Below are 14776 nucleotides of genomic sequence, written 5' to 3'. Positions count from 1 at the left end.
GTCTCTTTCTTTGGCTACCTTTAGTTCTCTTATCTCTTTTTTATAGTTGGCCACTTGGCGCGAGTCCTCTCCAATTGAAAGGCTGCCAGTGTCTCTCTTTCTGCTTCTAAGTCATCCACTACTATTTTCTTTTCTTTCTTAGCCCTCTCTAGTTGAGAGAGGAGCTCTATAACGTACTCATCGTAGCCCATTGATGGCAGCACTGTTGTAGGAATGGATGTTGTGGATGCCTCTACTTTTAGCTTCTTTGGGTCTTGTCTTGACTCAAGATTTGTAGCTGCCAGTGTTTTTGTTCTAGTTCTCAAGGCTCCTCAACTTGGATTTTGGGATTCCTCTTGCACCTTATTTACCAAGAATTGAACCTACACCATGAGATTGCTCCCATCCACTGTGGTTGAGGTACCTTGGGTGGATGTGGTAGCTAGGGTAGTAAGCACAAGAACAGCTAGGATTGGATACAATGGGCTCTTGCCCTTGCCTTTTGTTGCTAGTAGTGATGCAGTTTCTAGCACTTGGGCACTTGTGCTTAGGCCTTCTTCTTCTAGCAGGCTCATTGCAATCGACTCCTCCTGCCTTAGAGGGCTGGTTTGCTGACATGCGTATTGCTAGAGCCATGTTTTCCTCCTCCTTTCTTTGTAGCTCATCTGTCTCCTCTTTCTTTTCTCTTTGGCTCTCTTAGATTCCTATTGGATCCTTCGTAGTTCAACTTTTTCTTTCCTCTATCTCTCTTTATTAGCCTTTTTTGACACCTTTTTGTGCCTTTTGCAAGTCTGCCTTCTCTTTTTTTGTCATTCTTTCCCTGGCTCCTTATTGTTGCTTTTGGGGAGTCTTCTTCTTTGGCTTTTTAAGCACTCCTTGGCTAGATTGTGTCTCATGTTCTTCCTTCTCCCTTATTGTTCTCTCGCTAGACTATTCCTTCTCCTAGGCAGTGTCCTCTCGGGTGTCTCTTCTACCTCTTCTTCACCTACTACCTCTCCCATTGCCTCCTAGATGAGGGTCGCTAGTACTCCACTGAGCCCTATGAATGAGGCTTTTGAGAGAGGTTTCTCTCTTTCTGTTCCAGCTTTTGATGATGAAGATTCTCTGTCGGCTAAGGCTAGTGCTCTGGCAGATTGGTCGATTGTCTTTTGCGCATAGCATTCTTTTTGATCTCATCAAGTGAATGGGCTGCCAAGCTCTCCAATAGAGGCACTCCAATCCTGTGCATGAGTGAGTTGTACCTCTCGCTTGAAAATAGTGTATGGATAACCTTGGCCTGCAGTCTCACTTCAAGATTGGGGATATCTTGGATGTTGATGCCATCATTTGTTAGGACTGGGTCCTTGTTCATGTTGAGCATGGCATAGACATCCCTTTTTGGTCTCCTCTCCACCTTGTATGCTAGCCCCAGTACCTTCTCCCCACCAAGGCCTTGCTCAGCTCTACGTGCACCTATTTGGCCTCTTCGCCTCTGCCCATAGTCACAATGCTACATGCTCTATCAGAGTCTTACAGGTTCTCAAGATTCCATGCACTGATTGTAGTCGGCCTCCTACCCAAACTTCTCGATGTACTTTGCAAGGTTGCATTGTTCTATGATCCTTTTGGTTGCTTCCTCCTCGGCCACTACCTTGTCGATGTTATGAATGGTCCTGAACTTCAGTTGATTATAGGCCCAGTTCTCGAGGGCAATGCCATATTGTCTTCTCTCTTCTTGTGTGAATGGAAGTCGATGAGCGTAGTCTTGCTATCATGCCATTTCTAGCTCCTGTTGCAGCACAACAAGCTTCCATTAGTTTATTTGCAAAATTGTTTTCTCTATAAGAAGACAAAGGGATTGCAGCACAATTTTCACTTCAAGGAATTCATTTATTCCAAGCAAGAATTTCCTCCTTATTCTTTTTAAAGTGTAAAATCACTTTTCAATTTTAAGATTCTCTTATTGTTTTGTTTTCTTTTCGTACTTGTTTTGTTTGTTTTTTGGTGTTTTGATTTTCAATTGATTTCCACCTGTTTTGATTTTCAATTGATTTCCACCTTATCCCCTCCCCCTCCCCCCCCCCCCCCCCCCCAGGAATGCTATGAATCCTTTTGAAGATTATAGGTTGAAGGGTTGAGGGCATTCAGTGCATGCTCAGGGTGCTTTACTTTTGCACGAGCCAAGCGTAGAAGTGTGGCTTGTACTCGAAGTTAGCATAGCGGCTCCATGTCGAAAGGTAAGATGCCTACTTGAGGGATGTAGGTGAGGACATCCATTAGGAAGTCACAAGAGTTGATTCTACTAGAAATGTATAGCTCTTCTTTAGTAAGGATGCGATCTAAATAGGGGTGGGTCATGACATGCTCTTTTAGAGGTCAGTTCGAAATCACTAGAGGAAACTTTAGTGGAGGAGACATGACAATGTGCAAGGTGCTGTAGTCTCAATTGTAGTGGCCCACTCTTTTTCGTGATGCAGCACGATTTGTGAAGCAATGTGATGAGTGCAAAAATGGACCAAGGTCCGTGTTCGTAAGGACAGGATGGAGCTAACCCCTATCATTGCAAGGCAACCATTCAAAAAATGGGGGATCGACTTCATTGGGTTGATTAGTCCTGCATCACAATACTTGTAGACCAAGTATATCATTGTCACCATAGATTTCCTCACAAAGTGAATAGAAGAACGAGCCACTAGGAAAAATGATACTAGGACCACGTCCAAGTTTCTTTTGGGAACAGGTGATCTCATGATTCGGTGGCTGCCCCACTGAACTAGTTAGTGACCAAGGTATGCACTTAATCGATGAAGTGATTGCCCACCTCCTGTCTACCTTCTTGATCATCCACAACAAATCTTCACCCTACTTCCCTCAAGCAAATGGCCAGGCAAAATCCGCAAATAAGATATTAGTGAATGTCCTAACTAAGGTAGTCTCTGCTTCACGTAGTGACTGGGACAACAAGCTAATGGAAGCCTTATGGGCCTATCGAATAGCCTATAAAATGGATGTGGAGGCAAAATCCCTTTAAGTTAACCTATGGCACTGAAGCCATTCTACTAGTGGAATTCTTTGTCCCTAGCCTAAGAGTCACCATCCAAGAGTGATGGGATGGAAAGGAGGCATGGATGGAATGCCTAGTTGAGCTAGAATGCCTATCAGAGACTCAACTTCTAGCTACCCATACGCACTAATTTACGAAAGGCATGGCGTAAGAGCTAGTTTGACAAGCATGTCAAGTAGTGAGACTTCAAGCAGGGTGACCTAGTATTGTTATACTTAGTAAAAGGCCATAAACGAAAGATGAAGTTTAGGGCATTAGGGCCTTTCAAAGTCTGCATCATCAGCTAAACTAGCAATGTAGAGCTTGAGACCCTAGATGGAGAGAGCATAGGCTTCTTCAATGGTAGCCGCATAAAGAAGTACCATCCTCCTACACATCCACTTCACGAGCCTCTGATGCGAGAGTCCCTTGCCAACATATAAGTTGCCACAATTATAGACATGGAGGACAAAGATGAGGAAGTAGTAGCACCCGCTTATCTACGCATAACGTCATCACCCAACAATCGCATACTTTCAACATGTTGATTGATGAGGGGGCCAACTGTAATATCTTAACTCACAATCATTATACTCTCATTGGTTGACCATAACTACAATCCACGAACACTAAACTTAGCTCATTTGGGGATCACTCATATGCGCTCTTGGAAAAGTGCAAGGTTGTAGTCTCTATATCGAGTTTGAGTGCATATCCATGGTTTTTTATGTGTTGCTAAACACAAAGGATGCTAGTAAGGAATCGTATTGGGACATGCATTTAAGAAGCATGCATATTGCAATATTGATTATGGGTTGCAATGCATTCACTTTGTCATCGGCAATGTACACATCATGTCAGCTTTTAGCAAAGGCACAGTAGCTCCATCAAAGCCCACAAAGCCATCGATAGATGAACCTACAACCTAGTCTAAGGTGGGGGGTCGTGACTTGTCACAACCCGCCAAGCCTCAATGCTCGCCAACTACCGAGCGTGAAATCAAGGCCAATGATTCCAAGTTCAAGTGGGTGCCTAAGCACCAAGGATACCCACCTAGAAATAAGCAAACATGACCTTGCGCTGCTAGAAACTCATACTCAAGATCTAGGAGGGAATGAAGACATTATAGGCATAAACGAACGGTCAAGCCACTATGGGTCCCCAAAACCCTCTTGCAAGTGCAAGGCTATTACGAGGGAAATACTTGGATATGGGTACCTAAATCCAAGAGTGCCAAGGGCACCACTCAAGCACCACCTTGAACTCATTTACACAAGGCCGCACAATAGTTAAGGAACCAAAACCACAGGAAACTCAAGCCGCTAAGCCTCTAGAACCCAAAAAACTGCTAGGTCTGTAGAGCCTCAACATGTCTACTGATAGAGACCATAGCTTGTTGCTTCCAAACAGCCTCAACTTAGCGCTGCTTGTGTTCTAAAAGGGCATCACAAGAATCTAAGAGCACAACATCAGTGCCACAAACCATGCCTATCACATAAGAGGCTAAATTGTGCCCTTAGGATCAACTGAAGAAGTCGCAAACACTAGTCACTGAGCTATCTAGCCCAGTCAAACCTCAACCTCCTGCAAGCCTTAGACTCTCTTATGTGTGGCGATCCATCCTTACCTTGGCCTCTGACTTAGTTGAAAATACAGGGGATGACTTGGTCACTTGCATTCGACGTTTGGATGCTACATTTACCATGCTTACTAAAAGCTATGAGCGATTAGAATTAGGTCTTTTAGGGGAGCCTTTAGCAACAGAAGTGCATACAATGCCTTGCGCACACCTAAGAGGAATCAAAATTCGTGTTCGTTAAGGCCCCCACCATGGTAGTTGAAGCATTAATGGCAAAAAAAATTTCTCGTGAGCAAGCGTGCCAATAGCAACTCATCACATCTTATGACAAGAGCACAGCCTTGGCCACAAACCAAGAAATTGAAGAGTTGAAAACCCTGGAGATGACATTGACTCCTCTTTCTTACAAAAATGGTATGCTCTTTGGCTTTAATTGGAATAAGAGGGCTACCAAATTATGACCAATGTTGAGTAGAGACATGCATTCAAAACCTTTGAGTACGACCCAACTTATTTAGCTTCCACCTTCTATAGGGTATTGGCTATTACTTTAGTGCCTCTACATCTGATGTTCATTTTGGCTCATATTGTATTGGAACGGAAAGTGCATCATGCATCTCATGTTTGCACCACGCACATCATCGCGATAGGCCATCTTGCCTTAATCTATAATGCTAACTGGCTATTAATTGATAAGGTTGTATCTTGAGGATAAGTTGCCTAACTTAGGCTTTCTCTCGATAGGTCTTTCTGATAGTTTGTGCTCTATCAGTTGGACTATATCATTTGCCTAGTATGGTGTCAAGTCAGCTCTAAATAAATCCTTCTCACTAGATAGGTTTAAAAGATGTGCGTCTGGTAAGTCATCTATGATACCCTGTCCAATGCAACTTCTCTCGTGGATATGCAGGACATGTGATTGGCCATGTAGTGCTACTTCCCTTTGCATACAACCAAAGAGAAGTCAAATTCTAGCAAAACTAGTAGCCACCTAGCTATGTGTCCTATAGCACAAGGTTTGTTTACGAGATACAACAGAGATAGCGTGATGGTCTATGAAGAAAGTGGAAGGCATGACTAAAAGATAATGCCAAAATTTATTCAGAAGGAAACACCATGGCTAGCCCTTCTCTCTCAGGTGTGGAATAGTTCATCTCAGTATCCATGAGTTTTCTACTAGTAAAGCTCACTAGATAGTCTAGGTTGTATTCACCTGGTTGGCACAAAACAGCTCCATGACAAATTTCGAGGCATCAATATATACGTGGAAGGTTATGGTCTAGTCTTGGCTCTTTGGCATGGTTGTTAGAATCTTCTTCAACTCTTCATATGTGCCTTGTCATTCCTCAGTCCATTCGAATAGTACCAGAAGTTTGTAGAGTCATCTTAGTAGCAATTAGCGCATAGCTCAACACAAATCGTCAATAGTACCCTATATGTCCTAGGAAGCACTAAACTCCCTCATAGTTGGTTGGTGGTGGAATGTTGACAATAACCTTGACTTTCGAGAACTCAGTAGCAATGTCGTTCTTGGACACCACATGCCCTAGGATGCATCCATGCTTCACCCAAAATTGGCACTTAAGGGGGTTCAATGAGAGATGATACAATTTGCATCATTCAAAGATTGCACGGAGTTTGTCTAGGTGTTCCCTCCAACTTGTATGAACACACAAATCGTCAACAAACACTTCTAGCTTGCACCTAAGCATGTCCCTGATGAAGATGGCACACATGCGCCATTGAAATGTGGCTTGTGCATTTGTCAACCCGAAGGGCATGACTATGTAGGTAAAGACGCCCCACTCGATAGCGAATGCAGTCTTATGCATGTCATCAAGATGTACTTGCACCTGATTGTAACGTGAGAAGCCATCCAAGAAATTGTAGGCTTCTTTACTAGCCATTCTCTCAAGCATATGCTCTGTGTATAGTAGTGGATAGTTGTCTCCCTTCGTAGCACCATTGACTTTCTTATAATTGACGCACACTCTGGATTTGTTTTGTTCTTCTTCAAGATGATTACAATGGACAAAACCCAATCCATGTGCTCAATTTCATAGATAAATCCAACTCTTAATGCATGAGCATGCTTGGGATACATTGGATAGGGCCACTACTTGATTGGTGTTGCATATGGTGTCATGGGGATATTATGAGTCACTACACTTGGATCTACTCCCTTCAGCTCGTCTAGGGACCAAGTGAATATGTCTATGTACTCTCATAGAAGTGAAGTGAGATTTTCTTTTTCCTGCTATTATGAAGACAGGTCAGGGCTTCTCCTCTTCCCTAGCCAAGTCAACCTATTATGAAGACAGGTCAGGGCTTCTCCTCTTCCTTGGTCAAGTCATCAGCTATTATGAAAATAGGTCAGGGCTTCTCCTCTTCCCTGGCCAAGTCAACCCCCTTGACTTTGATAGGCCTCTGTTTGCTTATCCTTGCCTCTTCGCACCCAGAAAGATTACTACTTTATCACCCTTCTTGAACTTTGTGAATCACTTTGGTAGATCTTGTAATTTTTTCTACTCCTCAGCTTTTGACTCTCTAGGTTGTCTCTTTCTCTCCTCCCTCAACCGTCTGCGCCTTAGGTGATCTAGTAGGTCCCCCTTGGTGCATTTGGTCTGAGGTGGTTAGGGTATTTTAGGATCGCTATCTAAGCTTGCTTTGGCTCGGAATTGAACTCTCCGTCTTTGCTAAAAGAGGGAGTCTCTCCTGGTGGTCGTAGCTCTAAAGGTGATACTATTTTAAATAATGGTGCAACACTTGGTTAGGTGAATCCTACTCGTTTCGTAATCAATTACCCTTATGTTCCAACCACGTGTGATCACACCCCATTCGCACGAATCCTCTCTTGATTTTAAAGGTATTCCCCTTTTGTGGTTTGGAATCTACTCATATTTGCTCAATCATGTGTCCGTTGCAGTGTCATACTCTAATGTGTCAATCTCTTCTTTGCTCTCTTCACTAAGGAAAGAGCAATCTTCGTACTCGTCATCCAAGTTGTCCTCATCTGATTGCTTGTCATCTCCTAGGTTTCTATGCATTTTTTCATTCTCATCTGTGATTAATGCCCAATTGTGCATCAAGTTTAGATTGTGTATATTGGTCCACTTCCACTTGGGTTCATCCATGAGATCTTTGAGGGGTTTAAGGTTAGTGGCTAGGTTTCTAGCATCCTTGTTCATCAAGTACTCTAAGATCCCGTGGAGCTCTAACTTGTTGTTCGGGATGTGGAACATGGCAGGGGTGTGCCAGCTACAAGAGCTTCTGGCCATCATGCATAATGGTACCGAGGGCTTATTCGTGAGCTCATCAGCTATCTTGATAGCTTGCTCATATTCCTCCTCGTTATCTGAGAATAAAAGATCGATAGTGGCTAGTACGTGCATCCAATCTTGCTCATCCTCAAGGCTAGGGATATATTTTGTTAGTGGCTAGTAAGATTTCTTAACTTGAGCATTACCCTTTGGCACAATGAAAATGGTGTTCAGGTCGGCTGGCATTGTCTTCCAGCTATCCATCTCCACTCTCATTGCTTCCATTCGGTTGCTCAAGAAGATTAGACCATTGCCCCATTCTTCTATAACTCATGCATTCTGCATCCAGGGTCAGCCTAGCAAGATGTCATAGTCGACTCCCTTCATGATCATGAAGTCAATTGAGAACTGGACTCTTGCGATCTTCAATAGTCAATTCTTCAACACTCCGAATGGCCTAACTTTCATTCCATTTTCCAATGTGACATTAAACCTAGCGTTCTCGATAGGAGGGTTACCCCAAGCCTAGAGGACCACGTGGCTAAGTACACTGACTACAGCTCTTGTGTCCACAATCCCTTTTCTTGTGGTGTCTCCTAGCGCTAAGAATGTGAGAGTCATCTCCTATTAATGGGTTTGATTCACTTATTATGTCTCGTTGTGTTCCTTATTATTGTAAGCAACCCTCAACTTAAGTATACTCAATGTGTGTGTGGTGCTCTTTTTCATGCATGGGGCAAAATCAAGCTTTCAGCTTTCGAGTGCACTTCAAGTGTCAAAAACAATGTGAGGTGCGGATACTAGATGAACTATGCAACTCTCGCTTTCCCTCATTCCGATTTCAGCCAAACATAGCTCTAGGTGTGATTGTTGGCTACTTTCAAGGGTTGATTAGGGTCTCTACTGTGTCTCCTAGCTTGGTCAGGGTGTAATCAGGATTTGCGGGTCAATTTGGGGCACTACATGGGGGTGGATAACTGTAGCTAGTGGTCGCTTCTAAGTCGTCGGATCAATGTTTCTTTTGCTTCTCATGTGTGGAAGCTATTAAACTCGTATGTAAGGCTTCTAGAGGTTCATTGGCCTTCGTTCCAAGTTTGGCGGGGTTTGAGGATGTCAATTTTGTTTAAATTCACAATCAACCCATGTGGTCCGAATTGGAAAGGTATAAGTCTGAGACTTGACTCAAATGGCCGAATGTAGGTGGGCCAAATGTCACCTGGCCAAATGACGCATGGCCAAGTATCCGAGTGTCCCGACTCAAACAGGGCACCCATCCGAGTAGCCAAATCAAAGTGGCCGAATGGCCAAGAGCTTTTGGCTGATTGTAATCATCTAACTTCTTAGACTCCAACATGGTGAGTGTAGTAGTGTTTTTCACCAAAAGAGATGAAACTCGATGATTTGTTTATTCAATGCCTCCTTGTCCTACTGACACTACATGGGGCTGAGCTCCTACACCTGACGGACTAGTGTAACTCACTTGGAGCAAGGATGACAAAGACTCGCAACGATCACAAGGATTTTTGTAATCTCCCACACCTGCAAGAAAACCTAGCTCTCTCTCTCTCTCTCTCTCTCTCTCGCTCTCTCTCTCTCTCTCTCTCTCTCTCTCTCTCTCTCTCTCTCTCTCTCTCTCTCTCTCTCTCTCTCTCTCTCTCTCTCTCTCTCTTGTGTTGCAAATGCAAATGAGCCTTCACTCTCATTCCCTTGGGTCTTAAACCCCCGGTCCAATATTGAGTGTTGCCCCATTTGTGCTCTTGCCTTGTCAATGGATTCTAACCCCTTTTTTCCCTTATTTTTTCCTTGTTATGGGCCTGTTTACAATAGCAACCCTAAACTAATTCTCTTGGATTTCTTAGTTTTATCCTACTCTAAATGTAACAAAAATCACAACTCAAGTACTGAAATGAATTAACCTACTTACCTACTCATTAAAAACTCAAAATAATTACTTGCTTTGAATATTAAACTCCTAAATCTTCTCCCTACATCAAGTATAGATTCAAGAATGAAACCCTACTTTGACACTCGAGATTTGAAGTGCACAAGTGCTCAAGCTTGAATCTGTTTGTCTTGACAACAAAACCAAAATGAAGTGGGAGCTCACGCTCGACCACCAAGACCCACGGACCACTTATTGCTTCAAGCATTTCAAGTGAGCAACTAATGGCTATCTCTCACCTAGTCGTGCGTGCTCTCGATAGTGATCTTACCTTGATGCCCAATAGAATAGCCTCCTTCCTCAAGCACTCCAATAGCTCCACAATTCGAGATGGGAGCTCAAGCAAGGTCAACCCTTTACCTTCAAGCTCCATCCTCCATAACTATGTGCACAAGAGAAAAGAAAATATTGGAGAAGATGGAGGGCTTCTCCACCATGGTCTCTCACCCTCACTCGCTCCCTCACACTCTCACACTCTCACACTCCCTCTCTCATACACAAGCACAAGCACAAGCAAGAAGAAGGGAAGAAGAGAGTCACTTTAGCCACACATCAAGAATGAGCTTCTCTATTCACTTTTTGACTTTTTTACATGCCCTCATCCCTTTGGGCACCCATCCCCTTTTTTACATGACCGACTGTTCTTATGCTCTTGCATTTCTACATTTACAATTTGCACAGGAGGGAACATGGTGCTCTTTTATAAAATAAATTGCATTGCACCTGGCACTTTCCTTGCTAGAATACTCGGTGCACTCTTTCTGAGCTTGCCTTCTTTTATGCTTTTCTCACCTCGACCGTCTTCCATTCCCAACTTGGGCTTCCTTGGTCTTCCTCTACTTCTTTTTGGGTTGCATGGTTTGTAACAATGAATTTGCTTTATTATGTTTAGATCAAGGTATTCATCAAGAGTTTGCTAGCATCAACACACCTCAAGAGAATGGCATATTAAAGCAGAAGAGCAAGAGCATGATTAAGATGCCATGGAAGACCAAGTATCTCAACGATGGCACATTGGACAAAGATAAGGCAAGATTAGTTGCCAAAGGATTTGTATAGTGACCAAGAGTAGATCAAGGTATTCATCAAGAGTTTGCTAACATCAACGCACCTCAAGAGAATGGCATATTGAAGGAGAAGAGCAAGAGCATGATTAAGATGCCATGGAAGACCGAGTATCTCAACGATGGCACATTGGACAAAGATAAGGCAAGATTAGTTGCCAAAGGATTTGCATAGTGGCCAAGAGTAGACTTGAATGACACCTTTGTCCGTACAGCTCATGTGGCCAAGAATAGGGCTTGAATGACACCTTTGTCTCTACAACTCATGTGGCCACCATTAGGGTTGTTCCTTGGCCAACCATAGCAAATGGTGGGTAGCCTATTCATTTATAGATGATTGGATACTCCCAAATCATGGTTTGGCTTATGGGACACATACAATCTCTAAGACTGTGACCTTTTACAAAAAATTTTAGTAATTAGCATGCTCTAGGGCTACTTTAAAGAGCTAATCAATTTCTAATGCATTTTTTAGCTCAAGCTAGCTACAAACACAATGGATTACTAAGAGCTCCCTGTAGCATGTTGTTAGCTACTAGGAATAAGGTGTCAAGGGTTGGAGTCAATTCTATGTGCAATGTTTGAATTCAATGAATCTTCTATGACATTGAGGATGCACATGGGAACAAGTTATTGTCAATTGTAAATGTGTTGTCTAAGTTTGATGAGTCTCCTATGATCTTGTATGCACTCTTTGATACTAGAATAGCTACAATGACTATAAGATTTGCATGAGATATCACTACCCCTTACAGTGAGCATAGCTACCATGGGTTTTTAAAATAGGAGGTATGAAACACATTTCTTCGCAACTATGAGTGGATTTTAGTTGAGTAGTCGCATGCTACAATGTTCTAATAAGAGGTGTCCAAGATGTTTCTTAGGCATGTATGGAGCCAATAAGAGTCTTCTACAAGCACAAATTTTTCATCCTAACCAAGCTTAGCCTAGGATCACTAGAATCTTCAAGTTGTAGATAGAGATGCTTCCTCTTTTAACATCTCTTGACATAAATGCTTGAGTCATTGAAGCATGGATCAATCGAGGGAAATTGCACACCTCACTTTCAAAGCCCCAATATTCAACACATCAACCACAAAACACCATGCAATTGTTTGAATCTCTTTGATCAAAGTTGAGGAGATATTAGCTCTAGTCAACAAGACAAGTTGGAGTATCTTGGCTCTAGATTTGGGTCTTGCTACTAAAGTTGCACTACTTGGAGTAGTGATTGACACAATTGGCGTCTTGAAATTTTGACTCAAAAAACGCCTTAATTGAGCCCAAATATAATCAAGCATACTTAGAGTAAGCCATAAATCACCTCTACTATCTGTGCATAGCTCACATAATATCCTTAAACTTCTTAGAGAGTGACTATCAAATCAATTGGCTCAATAACATGAGAATATCCCATTGAAAAGGGCTAAAATGCTTGAATTCAACATGTTGTCTTAGGAGTGGCTTTATGAGAAGTCCTCCAAAATCCTCCATGAGTGGTCAATTTCACAAATGCCTATTTTGGATAGCCTAGACTATCCCTATTATGGCATTGTAAGTTCAAACCACCTAGATAGACCATATCCTATAGCTAGGATATAACCTTAAAATGATGTTTAGTGAATTTGTGACCCTTTTTTGGACATGCAAGACTCGCAAAGACCTATATGAGGAGATTGTCTTTTGAATCCTAATTGAGAAGCCATCTAAAATCTAAGTGGGCTACACTATGGAAGTACATGCTCATAATCTCAAACACCACTAATAGATCTATTAAGTGATTATAGGAGACTAAGTTCCAATCACATTAATTGGCTCCTATAGCCATGTTGAGATTGAAGAGACCTAGCTTGTGGAACTATCTCTAAAATTCACACAAAGAAGCCAAATCAAGTGTTGTCAAGTCCATAGCATAGCTAGATATACCTAATACTATCTCAAGTCAATAGACACCAAATGTGAATTCCACCAAGAGAATAGGACACAATCTTCTCATTACGTTGTGTGGATCTAAGGACCACTTTAGTAATTAGGAAATTGCGTGACTTATCTCATGGAAATATCCATAATTTAGACTTTACTTGCCATAGCTAGCAAAAATGGGGTCTCTACTAGTAGTTGGAATCACAATATAACTCAATTGAGATCATTAACTCCTTATGGGGTATCATTATCTCTTAGACTTCACTTGTATTTTGGCTTTTTAAATTTTATAACTTGGAAATTGAATGCTTAGGCTAGATACTTTTCTTGGATGGACTTTATGGAGCCCTCATAAGGTGGCTACTTTTGAGATGATAATCTCTAATTGCTACACTTTCATTACAATATTCTTGCACATTTGCTATTTTAACAACCTTGTTGCTTGAGGCTCGTATATACCTTAGTGTGATCTTTTTTGAAGCTTTATGGCTACTCTACACCAGTAACTCAACTACCTCTAAGGATATTGTTTCAAATGGGCACATGTACTTTCAAAGGTATTTGCACCAATCTCTTTGTAGAAACATTGTCACCTAAGGATTGCGTAAACCTTGGATAGACCTTACTATGATCTCTTTTGAGCTTTCTTGGCTACAGTCACTTTCAATGATGGTTGATACAATAACGGGAGACAAGGAAAGATATATTGTTGTCTACAAAATCCCAAACTAACCAATGAGACTTGAGTTCGTCAAAGAGAAGACAATCAAACTCTCAATCAAAGTATGATTAACATGCATAACTCTAAATAAGATGCCATCATGCCCATATGTTTGATGTGGTATTTTCTCTCCCAATCTCACCCTTAGAAATTTTGCATCAAGTGCTCTAGCATAAGGGGGATTGAAGTGTCGCACAATGAACATCTCTTTGGGGGCGTAATAATAACAAAAATGTATTATTGATGAGGACAGTAAGATCATGGCCTTAGGGATCGAGAACTCCTCGCTCAACATAGTGCAATAATTGACCCCTTGTGATGATGATTTATGTAGCACTATTGCAACATTAGATGTCTCTGATCCTTGTACTCCATGATTTGCTATATTGGTCAAAATCCTCTCAATCATTTTAATAGACATGTTTGCTTGAGAATGCAAATGTTTGCAAATGTATGTTATGTTTTGGAGTATGTTTGGTAGAAACATTTTAGCCTTTTCTTTTTCATTTAAAGAAATAATTGGACCTTTTAAAAGTGTAATTTTGGCTTGTCCATACTTGTCTATTTGACTCCTTTAAAGAAGATGCTTGATCTTTTTGTTCAAAACTTGTTTTTGCTTGTGTTATGTGTGGTTGTTGCAAACTTTGAGCTTGTCTACACTTAGCAATTCCCCTTTCTCTCTCCCAACTTACTCTCTTTATCTCTCTCTTAGATTTTGTTTCAAGCTTTCTTATGTTATAACTTGTAATTGAAGGTAAAATATTTCTTTTTCCATTCCTATGATCTACATATTTTGACTAGAATTTAGCTTGAGGTGTCAAAAAATACTCAAAACATATTTTCATACCCGTTTGTGTATGTGTCTACTTTGCATATGGTAAAAACAAAATGATGTATGTAATGCTACTTTGAATTTGCATTGTCTTTAATGACTATGAGTAGTTTCTCATCCTGTTCTAAACACCTAAGTTTAGGGGAGTTCTTATTGCAAGTTCTATAAATTAAGAAGCAGTGACTCACCTTTGCTTTCTCGTCACTTGTTGTAATAATGATGTATGTATCGTTTGTTGCAATAAAATGCAATAACGATGAGCTGAGTGTTATGCAAACAATGATTTTTTATTGTATAATGCAATGAAATTGGGTGTCTTTATGTCTTCTACTTTTGACCACTCTTTCACCAATGATGAATGAGTAGAATTGGGCAATGGAAAGAGAACACACACTAGAGTATAGAGTGATCTATTTCTCCTATGGGCTTACACAATGCAATAAAATACTGATTA

This window comes from Lygodium microphyllum, chromosome 23 (genome assembly GCF_053477565.2).
Source record: "Lygodium microphyllum isolate KBCC chromosome 23, Lygodium_microphyllum_v1.1.10, whole genome shotgun sequence".
Taxonomy (NCBI): domain Eukaryota; kingdom Viridiplantae; phylum Streptophyta; class Polypodiopsida; order Schizaeales; family Lygodiaceae; genus Lygodium; species Lygodium microphyllum.
The sequence above is the reverse complement of the archived record's forward strand: the minus strand, read 5'-3'. Positions refer to the sequence as shown.